Below are 19903 nucleotides of genomic sequence, written 5' to 3' on the forward strand. Positions count from 1 at the left end.
TTTAAGAATGGAGGGGTGTCAAACTTGATTTGTTTTTTTCTTTTTTCTTTTATTAAAATAGTATTTATTGAAATTTCAACATTTAAAATACAGTACAAAAGTACAACACAGAGAAAAAAGAAAAAAAACATAGAAAAACAACGTAACAAAAATTTTCCACTAATACAGTAACAGCTTTTCTATATCAGTATCTCTATCATAACAAACATATTTACAAAAGTTCAAATTCTATATATCTCTATCTTAAATTACACCCTTATTTATATTATAATTACCTCTATTCTTAATTCAATTTCATATGTCAATGATTTCATTGAGGGCTGCATCAGGGTTGTGTCTGACCTTGGGGGCCAGAATGGGTGTGGCCAGGATGGGCATGGCGAGCTCGACGTCACTCGTGTCAGGGGCATCTATGGTGGCCCTAGCGCTCTGTGAGAGAAAATGGGTCCCGAGCTCCATTTTCGGCCACGATGGCTTCCTGTAACCCTCTGCCAGTGAAAACAGAGCTCAGGAGAGCCGCCCACGGCCCTCGTGAGCTCCGTTTATGGCTTGACGGCCTCCTGCCTCAGCCGTTTTCACTGGCAGAGGCAGCGCAGGTCAGTCTTTCGCTGTTTCCAGGGTGGCCCTGCGGGCCAGATTCGGCCCCCAGGCCTTGAGTTTAACACCCCTGCCCTAAACTGAAGTTTTCTTTGCTTATTTATTTATTTGCATTATGAACATTGCCTTGACTCTGATTTGATGTTTTCACATATTTACCCCTATATTTTGTCTGTCTGTCTTGTCTATTTTTTTATTTGAGTTCTGTAGCTGTCCATCTTAGCAAACGGCTCACAATTCAAAATATATATATTGCAGTTAAAATTTAAAAAAAAATAAAACAATGAAAACAATTAATTAGATTAAATAATGTTTAATTAATCGGATTTTTAAAGGATACTTTAAAGTATACTTTCTCCAATGAATGATTTCTGATTCTTATTCACACTCAGGCCCTCGTCTCTTTAGCAAAGGAGTATCCTTTTTTGAAAGAACACATTCAAAAGATCCTTTGGGCCTCTTGACAAATCAGGGCCAAGAATCAAGGTAAATGTCACAAATATAATTATTACTTAGAGAAAGTTAGTGTGAAAATGGCACTTCAGTTTATTTATTTAGTATTATGCAGACTTATATTCATTTAGACGACAACTTGTAGGAACTTGTAGCTTGGCTATATCAAACAGAAATGTACCTTCCTGTCATAGAACTACTGTTATTTTAGTTGTCCTGTTGCTCTCTTTGTGCTTGCTATATATAACAGCTGAAATAGTTTGAACTGGCTGTTCTGAAATCAGCCATAGGTTCTGAAACTGATTTGCCAGCATTACAGCTGGATACTATCATCTTTTGTAGTCAAGCAGGCGGGGGTGGGAATCTCTTGCCTTTGGATTACAAGCTCAACATTTAGACATAATTAAAACAGAGTAATAGGGAAAATATTTGTATGTGTGTGTTTTCCATATTATTGGCATATAACAAATGAGAAAAAGAGGGAACGACAACTCAAGTGCGTTAAGTATGTTCCAAAACTGTAATATTCTTTAGGAAGAAAATTCCTTTGATCTCTCAATTATGGTATAAAGCCGGCACATGCAGTTCTAGCATGCAGCACACAAACTGCTTGTATTGCTCTTCTGTCAGCTCTCATTTTTCTCACAGCTCAGAGACTATGAATAAATAGACCCCACTAACAGGATGTCCTGGTTTTAAAAGTTTCAGATGGAAGATCTGTCTGCCCCGGAGCACAAGATGCTTTGCATATTGAGCCTCTGAGTAAGACCAAACGGTTCATGCTGCTGTGTGGAGTGGTTTGCATTTGTTTCATTTACTGTAATTTCATGTATTTAGTCTACCTAACCTTTTAGACATCTTGTGTTTAAATTTTAGCATATTTTAAATTTTCTTCCATATTATCTAGGATCTAGGACCATTTGCGGGTTAAAGCCATGGATTTGCATTCCTCCTTTAGTTCTTGATAAGTCAGGAGTGCTGATTTACCAGCCTATCAAGTACCATACTTGGAAAGCAAGGGCTGGGCGGTATAAACAAACAGCAGCCAACGACTTAAAAGCCAGCCATCAACACATCCCAATCAACATCTTAAAAGCCACATACAACAGGAACTATAAATACACAGAATAAAGCACATTCTGCTAGAGAGAATTTCCCTGAATAAGTTAAATATAACTTATTGTCACACACCCAAAGGGAGTTTGAGGAAGAGGGGGAGTCACTGTGAGATAAATGAATTATTCTAACCTTCCTCCCAGATTTTTTACTTTCCACCCTGTACATATATTGAAATGTGAGAAGTGGAGTGAAAGTGTTCCACTAAACAAAGGAACCTAGGACTATTCATGAGACAACATCAAGCAACCAAAGGGTTTGAAATGAACATTGGCATTGGCTTACAGTAATTGCATAGAGGCTGACTTTCTTGTGTGCACAGTGTTAATAGTTGAGAAGATTGGTGAGTGTGCATAGGTATCTGATTTATCACAAACACATGTTTAAACTGGAGTATGTTAACTATTTTGGAAATCTTCCAGGAGAAGGAGGACCAAAACTTCAGCACTGAGTTTATTTGCAGTGTAATAGGATGTGCTTCTTAAGGGTGTCTTAAATTGCCACTCTTTGTTGGCATGGACATCCCCTCATGTTAATCTTAGTCAGCATAACGAGTGGTAGTGAATTATGAGAGTTATTGTGCAGAGATTTTTGCAACTACTTCACTGAGTTTTGGATAGGCATGGTTTCTGTGTTAGAATAGTTGCCCTATTTAATTAGCTATACTGAAAAATAAATTACCAAATTAGCATCTAATTTCAGAACTTTGCTTATATCCTTTTTGAAAATGGAAAAATTGAAAAGATAATATAATAGATAACTCAGTCATTTTATAGAGACAGAATTATAAATAAAATTCTAACATGTTTAATTCGGGTAATTATCATAAACCTTTCTTGCCTTAGTAGTTGTCTGGGCTTCTGAATCACTAAGTTATCTGCTTATACAGTCTGTGATTAGCTTTTTATGGTATTGACTATTAGGCGAAGTGATGACATCGTGGAAAATCCAGCCAGTATAACACAGGGCTAAGTTCCCACAGGAAACTAGAGAGGTCCTTGGTCAACAGTAAGCATGACTGTAAATAGCAAGGCCAGAAACAGAGCTTTTCTGTCTGTGTTTCTCTACAGCCGCAGGGTTGCGTAGGTTCCATCCCATCCTGCTACTGTTTTTTTCAGTTATGGAAGACTATGAAGGCAAGGAGATAGTCTAAAATATTATCCATCTCAAAGTTAATGTTACCTTTTACAAATAAGGTTGTTTCTGCAGTTTGCCTGATTCATACTTAACACTAAATCACAATACTCTGCACTTGGACTTTTGTGTTCATCCTCTCCGCTTTCCTACTGTGGAGAAACCATGATGAATAATTTAGAATGTCAGCGTTCAACCTTGGCAACTTTAAGATTTCTGACTTCAATTCCCAGAATTTCCCAGCCAGCTGGGAAGATGAGATATCCTAGGTTTAGAACTTCCTGCTTCCATTTCTAACTAATCACCCATTTGCCTTAAGCTGTGGTCCAAATGGTTTATTGGGATAAGTCAGGATGATTAATCATTAACCAAGTTTATTTTATTTCAAAAATGGAGTTTAGGTTTATATGTATCAATATTGTAATTGAAAACTGAAGGAAATGCCTATGGATCATTAGCTGTGTCTGAGTGCATAAATTTGACATCTGTAAATTGACTGCAATGCTATGGCTTAGTGTTTATGCAGATAGTCAGTAGCCTCTTATAGCGACAAAATGTTTTCGTTAAATTATTTTGCAGTGCTGTTTACAGTATTTTGAAGAAGCAGATTGGGAAGACGTGCACAATGTAGACCTACGCTTCTTCATTTTAAGCCATCTAAAATATGGTTCTTGAGATCACTTTTTAGCTTTGTTTTTTATTTAAGACAGCCTAATTACCAGGTTGCCAGCTTTGATACTGTTGATTATACCATGCCTCTTTTCTTACCCTTCCTCCATGAACCAGATAATATGACACAATATCAGAAATTATCTTAAATTAACTTGCCAGCTATTTATTCAGCAGCTTCTGATCTTTGCTCATGTACTGAAGGCAAAGTGAAGATTCAGAATTGTTGGAAACAATATTGTACAACTGTCATCTGTGTCTGAGTCATCTTTGTTTTGTGTTTGCTGATACCATTGGCCTTTCAGGGCTTTTATGATCACTTCAGATCACTTCACTTCATGGACTTCGTGAATGGTTTCCTGAAAAAAAAAATTCAGCTAAGGGTCAGTATGTATCTGCTAAGATAGCACATCTATGTATTATTGGAAGCTAATTAAAATATATAAGTAAATAATATTTGAGGGAAATGGTGAGTCCCAAATTCAGTTGCTTCTCTGACTTTTTAAATGTTTTCCTCAATGCATTTAAATTGCAAGTAGAAAAGGTAATGAAATGCTATATAGTAGCAATAGAAATATACAAGTAGTCCTTAGCTTATGACCACAATTGAGCCCAAAATTTCAGTTGCTAAGCAAGACAGTTGTTAAGATAGTTTTGCCCCATTTTACAATGTTTTTAAGTGAATCATTGCGGGCACTGTAATCATTAAGCAAATCTAGATTTCCCCGTTGACTTTGCTTGTTGGAAGCCAGCTGAGAAGGTTACAAATGGTGATCACATGACCCTGGGACAGTGCAACTGTCATAAATACATGCTAGTTGCCAAGTGCCTGAATTTTGATCATATGACATGTAGATGCTTGGTTGCCAGCAGAGTGGATAAAAATCAATGATTTTTTTAAAAAAATAAAAAAAATCAGATTTTTTTGATTTAAATCAGATTTTTTTGATTTAAATCGGATTTTTTTAAATAAAATGCTTTTTGAGGAAAATATATTACCATCCAAAGGTTATTCCATCATGAAATAAAGATTAGTTTTTTAATTATGTAGAATAAGGCTGTATATGTTTAATTTTTTTGGTAAATAAATTCCATTAATCCATTCACAATGTCATGCTCTTCCAGAGGTTTTTGTAAGATTATCGGGCAGTTTCTCTGCCTACAAGATATTATCACAGACGCTTGGTTTACTTTTGCAGTTCTCAAAACTGAATTTGACTCAGCAGAGATCACATGCCTCTTCTTCACAGCAAAAATGTTATAACATGAACAGAGTTGAGAAAAAGACCTTAATCCTATTGTTCTACAAACCTATGAATACAGAATCAACCCCTTCAGTGCTAAATTTCAAGAAGTTCAGTGAATAGAATAGAAACAATATTTTTCTGATTGTTTGGAGTGGAATAGATCTGCACAAGAAGAAAGTGAAACTAAGTGTGAGGAGGAAGGGGCAAGCAGACAAACAGTACAAAATGAAAGTGAAACTTTCTGAACACAATACTGCACAGCCACAGACAGACAAGTCTTTGGATCTTTTGTGTGTATGACCTGAGGTTTATCACATTCTTTCCTTGGAGGAAAAAACCTATAATGGCAGCAGGCCGTAAAAGAGACCCAGTTTGGGAATATTTTTATGAAGTTCCTTTACCTATCGGTAAGGCAGGCATGCGTGCAACCTGCAAACACTGCAACAAAGAAATGCAAGGCCTGGTGGCCCGAATGAGGCAACATCATGAGAAGTGCTGTGATGAAGATGACCAAAGAAACACATTTGAACAGGCAGGATCTTCAGGTTGGTAAACATTTTTATTGAATCATATTTCTAAAGGCTGCCTTGAACTGTCATGTTTGAGCAAAATTATATTTCTTATTATTACTGCATGTTACTGTCATTTGGTACAGTTATGAAGAAAAGCAAATATTCCTTTTGGGGCAGTGCTGTGTACAATAAGCAGAAATTGTATAAACAATAAAATAACAGCATTGACTTTTTTGTTTAGGGGAATTCATGGATTCTGGAAACTATCCACCTTCAAGATCACCATCCTCCTGTTCTACAGTTTCAGAGTTATCCATCCAGGATAGTGCTTCATTAGCATCATCATCATCAGACACCCACAGCCACATATCACTATCACTTAAAAGAAAGAAAAAACCCTTCCCTCCTGGAACCACCATAGATAAATTTGTGATAAAAACTAGCAGATTAGAAAAAGAGTTAATTGATGAAAAAAATGCCCAGTTTGTTTATGCAACGAACTCTTCTTTCCGTCTGACTGAGAACCCACATTTCATTAATATGGTTCAGTCACTGAGACCAGGATACAGTCCACCCAGCAGAGCAGATGTTGCAGGGAAACTGCTGGATAAAGTGTATGACAGAGAAATGGAGCAATGTGCAACAGCTCTGGAGGGTAGAATTGTTAACCTAAGTATTGATGGGTGGAGTAATGTCCACAATGATCCTATTGTATGTGCTTGTATAACAACAGAAGAAGGGAAAGTCTTCCTTGCACAAACAATTGATACGTCAGGAAATGCACACACAGCAGAATACTTACAAGAAGTGGCAGTAAAAGATATAATAACGTGAACAAAAATTCAAATGTCTAGTACGCAGTTTGGTCACAGACAATGCTGCAAATGTATCCAAGATGAGAAGAAATTTAGAAGAGCAGGAAGGGAATACAAAGCTAATAACATATGGTTGCAGTGCTCATTTGCTGCACCTCTTAGCCAAAGACTTAAGTGTTCCAGAAATAAAGACTAATGTTGAAATTGCTAAATACTTCCGCAACAATCATTTTGCTGCAGCAGCTCTGAAAAGGATGGGTGGAACCAAGCTAATGCTTCCACAAGATGTTAGATGGAACTCTGTGGTGGACTGTTTTGAGCAGTATATCAAGAACTGGCCTATTCTGATGACAGTTTGTGAAGAAAATCGAGATAAAATAGATGGCACTGTCACGGCCAAAATCCTCAACATTGGGCTTAAGAGCAATGTTGAACATATGCTGAGCATCCTGAAACCCATCTCTGAAGCGTTAAACAAAATACAGAAAAATAGCTGTTTTATTGCTGATGCTGTTGAAATTTGGAAGGAACTGAGTGAACACTTAAAAACAGAACTACACATGGACAGAATTAAATTACAAGCATTAAAAAAATGAATGGGACAAGTACTGTCTCCAGCTCATTTTTTGGCAAATATTGTCAATATCCAGTATCAGGGTCAAAACTTAAGTGCTGAGGAAGAGGAGTTAGCTATGACATGGGTATCCAGCAATCATCCATCTGTAATGCCAACTATAATAAACTTCAAAGCTAAGGGGGAACCATTCAAGAAATATATGTTTGCTGAAGATATTTTAAAGAAAGTCACACCAGTGAACTGGTGGAAGTCACTTAAGCACTTGGATTTAGAGACTGTTCAAGTAATGAATTCACTTTTAACAGCAGTAGCTTCTTCTGCAGGCGTTGAAAGAATATTCTCTTCCTTTGGACTCATTCATTCTAAATTGAGAAATCGTTTGGGATCCGATAAAGCAGGAAAGCTTGTTTTTCTTTTCCAGATTATGAACAAAGAAGAAGGTGAAGATGACGAGTGAGCTACAGAGGACAGTATTTAAGTTTTTCATGTGTAGGCTGGGCTGACAGTCTAAGTTTCTTAAAATATATATATTTTGTTTAGCCAAATTAGTTAACAAACATGGATGTTTGTTTAAGCAAATAACATATGCTGTAATGTTATTGTTTCAGTTGAATAAATCTATTTAAATTGTTATTATTAAGGTAATGATTATTTTTCTCCTTCCTAAGTACAACAGAAAAGTTGTCCAAATATGAATGATTAACCTATTAAACTGGGGATTAAAAAAACTAATATGAAAAGTTGTTATTCTAAAAATCTTCATCTACTTGCATATTAAAGTTATACCAGCAAGAATTAGTCTTTATGTAGAAAACTATGATTTAAATCAAGCCTTACTGACTAGTGATTTAAATCTTGATTTAAATCAGTTTGATTTAAATCAAATCCACCCTGGTTGCCAGTGTGAAAACTGGCATAAGTCACTTTTTTCAGTGCCACTGTAATTTCGAAAGGTCACTAAATGAATGGTTGTAAGTCGAGGACTATCTATATAATTTTTATATTCTTATTTTGGACTGAAACTCAATACATTAAACTAATTGTCACTGGTTATTGCTGTTCTATATTCAAGTCAGGTTTGATATTTACACTTACAAATATTTATAGCCATAATTGGCTAGTTAATTCATGCTCTGTTTTGTTTGTGCTTTTAATAGATAAAGAAAAGTTCCATGGTTGTCATTGGGAACATTTGACATTACAAAATAAAGGTAATAGTGAAGAACTGGCTGCAAAAAAGTTCAAATTAAACTACATCGTATTTGGTAAAAAGTAGAACAAATTTCTCCTCTGAAATTCCAGTAATGAATTCACAATTCAAGTCAGTTACCTTTATTCAGTATCTATATACTGCCTCTGTATTGATTGTCAGTGACTCTTCCACCATCCCATAATTATAGAAAGACATTGCCTCTGGATATCAACAGTCTGTCTCTAGATGGAAAGGTTCCAGTCTATTGTCCAAAGCAACATATTTCGATAGCCTTGAGCAGCAGGCTACTAGATAAATGCTGAGAGTATCTGTAATGCATTATTATTCTGTTGTCACTATTTTAGATTTTTTTTATAGAGCACATTTGTTTAGTAGTTTGGAATTGTACTGTATTTCGATAACATACTGTTGGTCCGCCAAATGATGTCCATACGTGCAAAAATGCCTGGCTGTATTTCCCTTGCCACCATCCAGATTCAATGCCCCCACTGACCTGTAATAATTGATTTCAGTTTTTTTGTTTAAAACAGCTGTATACTCATGTATGTGATTTGTATCCTATTTTTCTGCCCAGAGGGCACTGAATATGCATAAAGGTACTTCTAATCAATGTTGGAAATGTGGAAAATACGAAGGATCATACATACAATGATGGTCTTGCAAAAAAGCAAAATAATATTGGACACAAATACCTATTATGATTCAAAATTTTTAAAAGATCAATATTAAGATGAAACCAGAACTTTTTTTTAAACTGGGATTCATGCATAATCAATTAGAAAAGAACTGTGGATTTGTAAATGGCAACTGCAACAAATTATAAGAACAAAGATGGAAAAATACTGAAATACCCACAATAGAGGATTGTGAAGAGGATAGAATTTGCAGAAATGGCAAAATTGACATGCATGGTCTGGGATGAGATAACAAGTAGTTTTACAACTGGAAACCTCTTATGGACTTTTTGCAGAAAATGGAAAAAATGAACAAGTAGTTCCGTATTTTCTTTAAAAAAAAGGGTTGAATATGGGAATTATGATATAACTTTAAAGAGGGAGAACAGAGAATAAGTTTGTTTGTAACTGCTATAAAAGTCATAAGTTATTTTTTTAAATTTCTTTTGTTTTCACACTTTCTGTTTCTTTTCTTTAATGTTACCTTATATTGTTTTGGGTTTATCTTTTACTTCTGTAAAAATCTTTATAAAAGTTATTTTTAAAAGAAAAGAAAAATTTGAAGTTTGGGAAAAACAAAACAATCTTCCTCTAATAGAATGTGCACCAATATTCTCCTGTGTTGAAGGCAACTGCATTTACTCTCTGTTCTTGAACTTGGTTATGAGCTGTGGTTCCATGAAATGTTTACAACAGAACTAGCAATGATCCAAATATCCTACTTTGAAGTTAATGATAAGCCTCCACCAGCAGGAAAATGTTCTCAGCAGGATTTAGGTACTCTGGGATATCCTAAAATCCTAAAATCATGATTTTTCATGATATATCTCTGGGAGTTGACAAACATTTTTTCCCGCTCAAAACATTGGAGATGGCTGATCATTTACATACATTCTACTTCTGCTTATGTTTCAGTGTATGGCAGAGATACCACATTGGGGGCTCTGATAGGTAAAATATTGAAGCTATGTCTCTCCAGCAATAGCCAAGATCATTCTTCATTGTGAGCCTTTAGCTGTGACTTACTTCATAGAAAAAAGAGATTGGAGGAAGGAGAAAAAGGTTGGATATAAATCTAACCTACTAATCAAACTTGTGCCCAAATTCTAGGTCTATGTAAATGAAGAAAAAATATTATGTAGATCTATAGGGAAGAAAGCCTCCCTCTAGTTGTTGGAAATCTTCCCAAATTATTTCTAACTTTTAGAGACCAAAAAAAAAAAAAAACCCTTCCAGTGTACCCATTTTTATAATTCTGTGTTTACATTGGTACAGTAATCAGCTGAGGGCTAAACTTACTTGATCAGCTTTTACTCTAAAAATACCATAAAAGGCTGCATGTCTTTAGATGTTAAGCCTGGGATTTTTTCCACCCACATTACTGCAGCATGATTCACTTGGCTGCAAGAATGGCTTCTCTACTCCAGTGGTTGTTCCATTCACCATCATTATAAGAATTTTTATGCTGGTTAATATGAATGATAAGCTAAAAGAGAAATAGAGGTTTTTATAGTAGCTTAAAACTACTTCCATTAAATCTGCTTTAAAATGATTACTTTCCACATCTATCCCATCTTCAGTTAAAAATCTACACTCTTGGCAAAAATTTGTAAGCAAGACAGAAATAATTTAGTATCAATAACTTAAAATCGTAAAAAGGTTTTCCCCTTAGAATTGTTTTGATACTATGTTCAGAATTTTATTTTTACGTTGCTTCAGAAAAACATTTTATTGAGCAAAGCAATATCTCAAAAAGAAAACACAATTATTTTCTATTTAGGTATTATTTCCAAAAACCTTTAAACTTCATCTCACGATTGAATAGTAGCTACAGAAGAGTGCTGCCCTTCTCCGGACATACAGGGCGGCTTACAATGCTTTTAAGCAATAGCCTTCATACTTTTGTATACACCTGCTTAGTAGGGCTTTTTTTGCCCCCCCCCCCAAGCGGTGTTCTATTTTATACAAAGTCAGCTTACTGCCCCCACAAACCGGGTCCTCATTTTACCTACCTCGGAAGGATGGAAGGCTGAGTCAACCTTGAGCCTGGTGAGAATTGAACTCGCAGTAATTGCTGGCAGCTAAATACTACTTTAACAGTAGTTTAGTCCACTGTGCCACCAGGCAGATATGGTTTGCTTAAGAGGTGGCTTATTTTTGTGTTACAAATTTACGATCAATAATTAGGATTCCAAGAACTATTTAATTTTGCAAGCCCATGGAGTCTTAAGAATTACTGTACTACTTGCACTAAAGACCTTCAGACTGAACAGCTTCTTACAGCCTGCACCATTGTGCAACTTATGGCAGAAGAAACTGCAGGTCAGTCTCCTGGGGCTTGCAATATTGTGACTGAAAATAGCTTGAAGAAGTATTGCTGTTTTTGGACTCTTTAGGGTCAGATGGTTTCTGAAATAAAAGAGTTTGAATGTTGGCAACTTACAATTTTGCCATTCAGTGGGAAGGAAAGTTACAAACTTTGTTTGCATGCTCAAGCCTTTTCCAGGAGCCCAAATAATTTTTAGAGCTTAATATGAACTTCACAGTGTGTATTTTTAACTCAAAAATTTCTAATAATACTTTGTTTCTAATAAGTGAGTCCTATTCTTATATTTGTGGGTTACAGGAAATAGTTGTATGTGAAATGGGAAAAGTACGCTGTGACATACATCATGGCAGTCTAAGGGTGGGGGTTGATTGTTGGATAGAGGACAAATGAGGGGAAGCTACAGCAGCCCAGATCTCTGTAGTGAAAGTAAATTTAGAAATAGGTTCACAAATAGTGTTTTGAGTACCTTGGTTCTGCAGTTGTGGTTCATATATTTGAACTACAGTACATACATGGCGACTTAATTTTTAAAAAAGCTGTTTTCAGTTCTGAATTAACAAAGTTCTTAGCGTTTTTATTTTTCATGTGATGAACATGTTACAACAGATAAATATCTCAAATAAGCAAATATTCTTGCAATATCTTAAAGGAAACATGTATAAATGTTTTGGGAGAAGAATCCCACTGCATCAGATGCTTGAAGGACCACATAGTGTGTAAATATACATAGGATTGTGAGCACCAAAATTAGACGGAAAAGAAGTTCAGAAGGTAGTGAACGGGAGAGTCTAAGGTTGATAGTGGTAAGAAGGTCAGAGGGTGAAACCTGTGGTTTCAGAGCTCTGCTCCAATGTGAGCTTCATTGGGTGAACTTGGGCCAGACGCTATTTGCAGCCTAACATACTTCCACAAGATTGATGTGGAAATTGATTTAATTGATGTTAAATGGCAATAGAGTAATTGTCTGCTAAGGTGTGTCACGCTACTCTGCTGCTTCCTGGTGCTCATATTAAGGATTGAAATTCCTTACGTATCCATGTGACTACGAAACTGAAGCTGCAGATGGAACAGAAAGAAACAGAGAAGGGGAAGGAGTGAAGGCAGAGCTCTCTGGATTCCTGCAGCATCAAATACCATCTCCTAAAAAAGGGAAAACACCCTGCAATTATAGGCTCCTCATTTAGTCCCAATAGACAGAAACAGAATAGCCAAATAGAACAGCTGGGGCAGCAACTGTACCAGATTATAGCTCTGGCTTCACTTGTGTGCTACAGATGTAAAGACATTTTTTAAAAAACATCTTCTGATAGTAGTTTCACAGAGGCTTTTTGGACCCTTTCACAACAAGCTCCAAATCTCAGTGTTTCCATCAAATACATAGTTCACTTTATTTTACTTTGGTAAAAGTGAGGCTAAGTGGATTTTTTTGCTCTGATACTCATGATGACCCTGGAGAGTGAGACACTGATTTAATTAGTTTTTGCACTGTTAGCCAGTTGGTGGTGGTTACACCAACTGACTGATAATGTTCCTTGTATGGTGGCCTGTATGCTCTTAGCATCCTAATGTCTACAGAAGTTATGATAAAGACAGATTAGAAACAGTTACATTGTAGAGACTTTCGTAGTGTTCTGAAACCTCTCTTAAACGTAACTCTACATTGACTTTAAAAAAGCATTTATGGAACTGTATTAATGATTCTTCCCTAAATGTGTGTCATGGCCATATTGTGGATCTTGCATTGGGATTTGAAAAACTAAGCTGATGAACTGTTTGGTCAGTTTCTCCTTAAGAAGAAATGCAAATAAAATAAAATAAAATAAAATTGTTTTTCTCAAAAACTTCAGGGAATCTGAGTTTACAGACCCTAGGACTTTGTCCACTTCCTCAGGTCCAATTGGATCAAACTTTTCCCAGATAATAAAGCAAGACTATACCCAGGCCACTTCTACAGGACCTGTATTAAAGCTAGAATCAAGTTTGAAATGAATCTGAGCAGTTTTGTCCATCAGATGCCCTGCAAATTCTTCTTTATGGCCTTGAAAATAAACCTCCAAGTCCTCCTTTCCCAGGAGGGCCATGTCACCTTAAACAAGGCCCATAAGATATCTCTCTGTGGATACGTGAGTTAGGTGGCTCCCAGAGTAGAGGCAGATGGTTCTAGATCTGTCTTGAGATACATGGCAAAATCAGTAAGCCTCATTGCTACAATTTATTTAGAAACAGAAGTTCTTGAAGGTTGGCAGCACTTAGAATTATCCAAGTTAGAAATACTAATTAATGTCATTGTTACAGCTTTAAGCCAGGTGATTATTCTGCCCCTGGAAATTCTTCAATAAATAATCTTTCTAAAGTAGTTCAGGAGAAAAGCAAAGAGAAAAGCAATTTACTTTCCTTTTCCTTCTTCTGAAATGGACAGCACTTTTAGTTACTCTCTTCAACTAAAAAATGTATTTTCATGTTTAATTTAAGAATAATGTCTTGGGTGCAGCTGGGATGGGCATTCAGATAGTTTTAGTACATTACAAACAATTGCCTTCTAGGTTGAAAGGGGCTAATTTTATTTGATTAGTAAAACAGAGGAGGGTGGGAGTGAAATTTAACTTAAATTGTGATCAGGAAGAATGTTGCTTGGTTTCCAGACTGTAAGATGCATGTTTTCCCCATGTTTCAAAATCGGAATTTCTTTTTATGAAGATTGTATTTTTCTGTGTGCTTAATTATAAAGGAAAAGGTGGGAGGACAGTTGATTAAATTCCTCTTTGGCCAAACTATTATTCCCCCTGCTTTGTATAACAACAGTGGTCAAGAAGCTGGAACCCTTCTGACCCTTTTAATTTGAGCAGTTTTCTCCAAGTATTACAGTATGTATTACATTGACCCACTGAGAAAATTGAGATTTGCCATAAAATGTTTAACATAAACAATAAGTCCTACTTGATTTACAACCTTACTGCATCAGCTTTGACATTGCATATAGTGCTTTCCATCCATATTTCTGGTAAGATTGTTTAAGTGAAAAAAGTAAGCACTATGGATTTCTTGGAACACTGTAGAATAGCCCAAGTTGGTTATACAGTTTTGTCTTTACTTATATTCTAGGTTTCAGATTTTCTGAAGATGTTTTTTTCTATAACCCAGCGAGGCTTCCTGATTGCATTGGTTCAGAAATGGGAATTGCCTTGCAACTATTTGTAGTCTGTATAAAATTTGAATTCAAGAATACTGATTGGTGAATGGACGAATATGAATGCTTCCTGGGAAGTATCAATTAATCGATTGTTGGGCATGGTGCTGTCTCTATTTTGATTGATCTGTCTCATCTGCTGGCTATGTGTGACCTGGATTGTTGCCTGTCTGAGTGGTATATTGTATCCACCTCTATTGTTCTGTTCTTCCATCTGGCATTCTGTCCTTATCAGTGTTTCTTTCAAAATGAGATGAAGACAATAGAACCTGGCTTGTAGTCTGATAATAATATGAAGAGAAAGAGAGGTAGTCATCCACTGTTTCAAAACAGAAGGAACTACTTTAAAATATATTAACATTTTATTTATTCAACTTACCTTCTTCCCTGGCCAATTGGCATGAGCTGAATAAAACAGCATCTTACTCAGCGACTTTTCCTATGATCCTTGATATAGTATCAACCTTGTTAACTCTCAAGACTCTTTTTTTCTGCTATGTATGCAAAATGGACTGTGGTTAATATATATGTGTATATATGTATGTGTATCTGTATGTATGTATGTGTACACACACACACACGTACACACACACAGTGCATTCAGAAAGTATTCAGACCCGCTTCACTTTTGTCAATTTTGTTATGCTGCAGCCTGCATCTGTAGTTGATGAAATTCATTTTTTCTTTCATTAATCTATATTCAGTACACTATAATGACAAAGTGAAAACAGAATTTTAGAAATTGGCCCTTAATCTCACAGAGATGTGGACTTTCAGATATCAAAAGATTGCAAAGTTGTTTAATTTGCTCAGACTTAAGACCTCATCTATGGGATCCACCCCACTTCAACAATCTTGTGTTGAAAGAAAGTGAATAGGCTAAAGACCTCCAGTGAGCACTAGAATTCTCAGGGACTTGAATTTGGTTTCCTTGATCCAAATCAAACACTTTAATCCCTCTATAATACATTGGATAGCATCTGCAGGGATTTCAGATGCATTTGTCTTGGAGTTTGAATTGAAGCTGGCTATGTTCTTTATTTAATTTTGGAAGCTAAATCAATTATGCTTTTATATTATATACATGATTGGGCTTGTTGAAAAGAGGGTTGTATTCTGGTTTAGGCAAATATATACTTAGTCTAACTGAGGAAGGAATTTTCTCCTTGTAGTCATAACGTGCTATTACATATTGTAGGGAGCAATGGTAAACTACTTCTGAAAAAGCTTGCCAAGAAAACTGCAGGACTTGTCCAGGCAGCCTCTGAGTATCGGATGTTATTGAATGGAAGAAAAAAAATGTAACTAATAACATATAACAGCCGTTTAGAAATGACACAATATTAGATAATCAGCAAGGAACAAAATATCTTACACTTAGGGCATTCAGGCCATTTAAGTAGAACCAAACAAAACCAACAACAAATTGTATTACTGCATATTAGCAAAGTGTAATTAAAATGTATTACCGATAATATTAATTGGGGAATCTCATATTGACCTTATATTTAATTGACTTAAAATTTTAAGAGAAAAGTTTAAAAAAATAGTTGTGGGATTCAAAAATATTCCTTTACTTTTCTGCTTTTTGCAGTGTGGTTTGTGTAGATTAGTGCAAATTAAATAAAAATATTTTTGAGTTGTTTTTATCTAAGTCGAGGAAAGAAAAAAAATGACTTGTGCTTCCATTATCTGGCAGATGAATTCCAAGTTAAAACAAAACAAATGTTGTTTGTCTTAATTATGCCCTGTAAAGTCTAAAAATAGCAGATGTTGTAGAAGAAAATTAAGTCAACACTGAGAAGTGTAGTTGCTTTTTAAGGTAGCTTATCTCTCTAGTAGCTTTTCAACTTCTCATATCTCTATTTTAAACTGCATACAGTTTTTATGGAAGCTACTGTAGTCAACAAACAGCAAAGGGAATATCCACTCTTCATATCCTTGGACAGCTCACTACTAAAATATCCTCCAGTTTATCTGTCAACTTATGGCTGATAACAACATTTCCAAAAATATTTTGGAATCTTTTGCTCATGGAAGAGGGAGTTACAATAAGAGACTAGGATTTTTTGAACCAGTATACTTCCTGTAGTAAAACATTTTCCATCTTATCCATGTTAAGTTTCATTTTATTCTCTGACAAACCGTTTCTCAGAGCAGACATTATAGAGATATCCAATCTTGAATTCCTCTGAAAGAGAAGTATACCTGAATATCATCAGCATATCCATATCTATAGTTGTACATAGGCAAATGATAAATTTTCCTTAGTAATATAATATATGCTTTAGAACAGGGGTGTCAAACTCAAGGCCTGGGGGCTGGATCCAGCCTGCGGGGTACTTAGAACTGGGCGCAGGGCCGTCCTGGAAACAGCGAAGGACCAGCTGACGGTGCTTATGCTAGCGAAAATGGGCTCCTAAGCTCTGTTTTCGGTTGCCACGGCCTCCTACAACCCTCTCCCAGTGAAAATGGAGCTCAGGAGGGCCCTCCTGAATTCAGGAGGTGCCCCTGACATGAGTGATGTCAAGCTGGCCATGGCCACTCTGGCCACGCCCACCCCAGCCCCCCGAGTTCAGACACAACCCTGATGCTGCCCTCAATGAAATCAAGTTTGACACCTTGCAGGACCCCCACAATATAATTCCTAATAATCAAATAAAAGTCTCTCAAGTACAGTAGCATCTTCTGGTAGCACCCAGGATGGAGGAGCAGAGCTGTCAACGTAGCTCCCTCAGGCACGTCAACAATGCCCAGCAGTTGTTAAAATCAGCCAGATCCAGTGATAGTATAAAATAAGCTTCTGACAGGGATCCAATTTACAAGTAGTGGAACAAACAGATGCAGGAATCTTCCTTAGGAGATATATCTCAGAACTGCCTCATGACTATTATTAAATGGTCCAATGGATAACCTAATAAATTTAAATTTCATGAGGTTTGAATATCTTCTTATCATAATACCCTGGAAAAAGACAGAGCACCCTTGCCCTTGTTACTTCCTAAACAAACAACTGAAAAAATAAACTCCTTGGTGTTCTCCTTGTGGTAGCAATTCCAGAGGTCATCCCTACTGCCTGTTTTAGGACTGAACTAAATACCTCACCTAACTCTTCCAATGTTCTTTAAATTCAAAATATCTTCAGGTTATTTTCTTACGTACAGTACTGTAGGTCTCAGATGCAGTGCTAATTACAGCTGATTGTAAAACTGCAAAAAGAGAGTGAGAGAGAGAGGGAGGGAGGGAGGGAGGGAGGGAGAGAGAGATGAGTGCTTTCATAGCTTTTGGGGGCAGTGTGTGTATTTGTGTGTGTATGTTAAAGCTTATGCTAAATATCATATTGATCCTAAAGCTTCCAACTCAGGTTGTAAGAATGTCTGGAGGAGAGCTATCTGTCTTCAGTGCAGTCTAGGCTGATGATAGTAGTTTTAGCTGTTGCAGCTGTTAATGCTATTCATTAATAGCGCTAACAGAAGTTGTGGAGGACTTTAGACAGCCATTTGTCTGAAATGGTATGGGGTTTCCTGCCTGAGCAGGGAGTTGGACTAGAAGACCTTCATGGTCCCTTCCATGTTTTTTTTTATTTTATTAAATTTAGATGCCACTTTAATATTTGACAAGAGAACACTGTAGGCATTCCATCGTTCCAACAATAACGTGCAATTGCTTCTTTCTTTAAGCCGTAGAATGGTTTTATTCTTTTACAAGCAGTACGTGAGGGGATGCTGGTTCAGGATTTTCAAGCCTAATAAATCCTTGGGATGAACAATTCGGTACAGATGGTGAATATACTATTCAAAGTATATTAAGGTGAATAGTTAATAACTTTTCACCCAAACTTTCCATTTTAAGAGTTGAACATTGGCTTTCTCTTGATGCCAGGCTCATGATTAGAAAATTGCTCTGAGCAATCTCCAGCAGAAAAGAATTGGGTGATGCTTCCCCCCCCCCCCTGTTTTTTGAAAATGTATGTTTCCCATTTGGATTTTCTGAATATATCCTACTGATATTAGTAGCAAACAAGTAACACCAAAATAGGGTCTCTATGCAGCTCTGATAATATTCAGATAGGCAGAATTTCAGAAAATCTATAAGGGAGCAAAACTTTTTTATAGACCTATAATATAAATCAGCTTTGTCCAGTCATTTGTCCGCTTAATGCTTCTATCATTGCTAGCTAGGCTACATAGGTCTTGTGGAACATCTAGTCTGATACAAATGGAAGGTGCTAAATTGGAAAGAGATTATATAAATTGTAATCAGAATATTGTGAGTTATTAAAACTTAATCTTGTGTGTATCCATAAAAGCTCCTTTGTGTTGCCTTTGAGTTCTGGTTACTTCACAGGTGTGACCATGTCGTTTTCTCGGCAACAACATTGAACTTATTTGCTGCCACATTCTTACTAGCTATTTCTTCAACTCCTCCATTCATTCTGTAGCCTTGGGATTTTCTGTGGGTTTCCCATTTGAGAACTAATTAGATCCAACTCCTATTACATTTTTTCACAACCAGTTAAGCATTGCATTGCCAACTAAAAGTTCACTGGTGGGTGAGTTGGTGCAAGTAAAAATGAAAAAAAAAAGTGACTTGAATTTAGAGCTGCTCATCCAATTGTCCTTCTTTTAGCTGACTTCAGTTTTACTACTGAAATATAAGCTAGAGAGAAAATTGTCTAACAAAGGATATAGTTATGGTCAACTTTTTTGTCCTATACTCTTCTTTTTCTGAATTACATTTCTACTTCCTGATTTGTCTGACTATCATAGCATGCAATTCCATCGTATAGTATCCTCCGATTTCTATATTTGTGATTCTATTGTGGGCAAAAAGAATTGGTGCTAAATAATGATTTGTCATTCCATATTGTGGAAAGATAACTACCAGTACTTTCTGAATTCTAACTGATTGTTTCCAGAGTTGCAGAAAATCAGCAAAATAAATATATTTAATTTAATAAACAAATTAATTTGAGTCCTCTAAGGATGGCATGCTGAGCAGCACAGTGGTTTTTCTTCTCTGCCGACAAACAGTTGATATTGCCTCCAAGGCTGGCTCTTTGGCAGCACGCTTCCCAGACTCAAACAGGAGCTACTAGGAATTTTTACTTTTAAATGTTAAGATGATGTTTCCCACAATAAAAATGGATGGGAAAAAAGGGAAGATTCCATCCAAAAAAAATTTAAAAAATGACCGGGGCTTGTACAAATTAATAAAAGGTAGAATATGTGTGGTAAAAGTTGGATGAAAATGTAAATCAAATTAGATCACTTTTACTACCCAGGAAATTGCCATCAACGTCCATATGAAGAAAGTGAAATTGCTCTGCAATAACAAAATAAAGTAGTAAAATGATAAAAAAAATCATGTTAAAATTCAA

The 19903-nt window shown here is 36.2% G+C and overlaps 1 protein-coding gene across 2 annotated transcripts in view; it reads left to right on the forward strand.

Moving 5' to 3' along the window:
- The window catches only part of LOC139308744 (USP6 N-terminal-like protein), a 92350-nt gene that overhangs the window by 36528 nt on the left and 35919 nt on the right, over nt 1–19903 (forward strand). The gene's annotated exons all lie outside the window — the stretch shown is intronic.

The sequence above is a fragment of the Pituophis catenifer genome, unplaced genomic scaffold (genome assembly GCF_029215685.1).
Source record: "Pituophis catenifer annectens isolate HBS135680 unplaced genomic scaffold, rPitCat1.0.hap2 SCAF_1, whole genome shotgun sequence".
Lineage (NCBI taxonomy): Eukaryota > Metazoa > Chordata > Lepidosauria > Squamata > Colubridae > Pituophis > Pituophis catenifer.